Here is a 2,500-nt window from a genome sequence, read left to right on the forward strand (position 1 = left end):
TGGGGACGTAGCTTAGCTACGTAGGTTAAATGGAACGTGCTATAGTTTAAGGGACGACGTGGGAGCACGAGTTAGTTAGGGGTGTAGATAGAAGGATCGCAGAGTTCAGCGGTGTGTGTGTTGAAGAGTTGTGAGGTGAGTACATGATGAGTGAGTGAGGCCAGCGGGTCTGTGTGAATGGAGCGAATGGGGAATGCATGGTGCGATGAGTGATTGGGGGGAGGAGTGACTCACGCCCAAGGGACCCCGGGGTCAGTATAAAGTGAGTTAGGGGGTTAGTTAAATTGAAAAATGGAAGTCGTTTTGTTGTTGGTGGGAGTGTAGGCTCGAAACCCGTTTGGAGGGGTGCAGGAGCCCTGTTGACGGGTTGGGAGCGTGGCTGCGAAAGGTGAGTATCGCTGAGTGGGTACCCCGGGCACCAGGCTAGTCGGCCGTGGTAGGCCAAGGGCCCATGGGGGGCCGGGATAGCGTAGTGGGCACGGGTGCGCCTGCTTGGTGCGGGGGCCCAGGGCGCCATTAGCCGCGTGGGCAGTGTTGTGGGCAAGGGTGACCCTCGGAAAGGGGCCTGGGAAGCCAGCCTGCCACGTGTGCGTTTCAGGGGAGGTGCCATGGGGGGCACTCCCCGGTGTTAGGGAGCTGGTAGGCTCGGAGGTAGTGTAGTGCCCGGGGGTGCCATCGTCGGAGAATCGGCAGAGGGTCGTGCCTGCCAAAGGGAGCCACGTGTCCCAGCCATGAGACCGTGTAAGGGCACGGAGAGAAAATTGGGGGGCGAGGCCCGAAATTGTGAGGACACCAACACAGGCGACGGGAATCTGGGTTGTTAGAACCAATAGTTTAAGCGAGAGGCGCTTGTTGAAAGCCCCGGGGTAGTTTAACAGTTAAATAGTTAGGGTAGATTAGGAAGTGTACCCCTCCGCACCATCCATCCCCTCGCTCTCGTTGTGGGCCGCTGGACCCACTTTGGTTATAGATCGCTGAACTCTGGGGAGGCCATCCTGAGGCTTTGTTGGGCCTCGACACAGGACGTTAGCTCTCCCTTATTCCCCTCCGGGAAGGGAACGTAGGGGTTGGGAGTAGGCTAGGTGACAGGATAGGTTAGCCGAACAAAGACGATAAAGGGGGTTAGGGGACGATTTATAGTGGGGAAGTAAAAATAAAAAAATAAGTTGGGGCTAAATTGGGGTTTGACAAATTAAGGGAGTGGGTATGTACAGTGACAGGCAAAGGCGATAGGTGGGAGGGAGACAGGTAGGAAGGTCCGAGCCCGCCTTCCAAGTGGCCAGCACCACCGCACTCCCTCCACCAACCTCCACTGAACGGCAAAGGCTGGCCAACTTCATCGGCTGGCCGTGTTTTGCTTCAAGGCGGAGGCCGGCCAACTTCATCGGCAGCTGTTGTTTTGCTGCAAGGCCTGTGCCATCGGCTGGCCGTTTTTTGCTTCAAGGCCTGTGCTGGCCACTTCATCTGCTGGCTGTTTTTCTTCAAGGCCTGTGCCGGCCAGTTCATCTGCCGGCTGTGTTTGCCTGCAGCGGCCTTCTTCTGCGGGCTGTGTTTGCCTGCTGCCTTTGCCATGCCATGCCCACTGCCCCTGCTCACCAGCCCCCGTTCAATTTTTGCTTTGCCCCACCCCCCTGTTCATTGCCATGTGCGCCAGGATCAAGGCAACAGTTTGCAAGCTGCAAGAACTGCACTGTTGGCAGCTACAACACGGGCCTGCAGTGGCGGCCCGTGCACCGTGTTTGCGTCCATCCATTCATCCATCCATTCGTTGTGTTCATTGCGTGTGCCACTTGAGCTGGCACGGAGACTGCATTTGTGCAGCCCATGCACGGTTGTGGTTCACTGCGTTCAGTTCAAAAGGGAAGGCCTTGGACTGCGTGTGAGCAGCCGGCCACGTTCCCTGTCACCTGCATTGTTTGAGCCAGAGACTGCATGCGGGCAGCCTGGCTGCCTGCTAACTGCTTTCTTTTTGCAGAGTTCAGTGATCCTGGGCCATGGTTTTGTGTAAAATTTGTAAGTTAAGGTTAAGATGAACTGTAAATATGAGTGCGCCCCCGGCATGTTTGTCTTAGCGCCGGCAATTTTATTTAAGTCGTCCGTGTGAGTGAGTTTGTTTAGGTAGTTACTCAGCCCTTAGGTTATTTATTTTGGGGACACGAATACCATAAATGTCGCACTCAGGGATCCGTAGGTAAAATGTACTAGGGGAAAACTACACATGATGGCACACGAGAATTTGACGACTCGGGACCAGTCTGTAAAAAGGGGAGGGGGTAGTGTTGTGGTTGACCAAATTCGCAAACCACCATTCAGGTCCCTTAGGTGAGATATCTCGGTAAGTATATGTGAAGTTAGGCCCAAACCCGTTGTCTAGAGGGAATAAATGTCATTCATGAGGGCTGCGACTCTTCAGGATAGCCGTTTTTCTTTTACTATCTTTATTTTGGACCAGCCGCCATTATTACCACCACCAACCACGTCTCAACAGCCAACACACAAC

Source organism: Eptatretus burgeri, chromosome 7 (genome assembly GCF_056783735.1).
Source record: "Eptatretus burgeri isolate ZD-2024b chromosome 7, Ebu_testis_v1, whole genome shotgun sequence".
NCBI classification, from domain to species: Eukaryota; Metazoa; Chordata; class Myxini; order Myxiniformes; family Myxinidae; genus Eptatretus; species Eptatretus burgeri.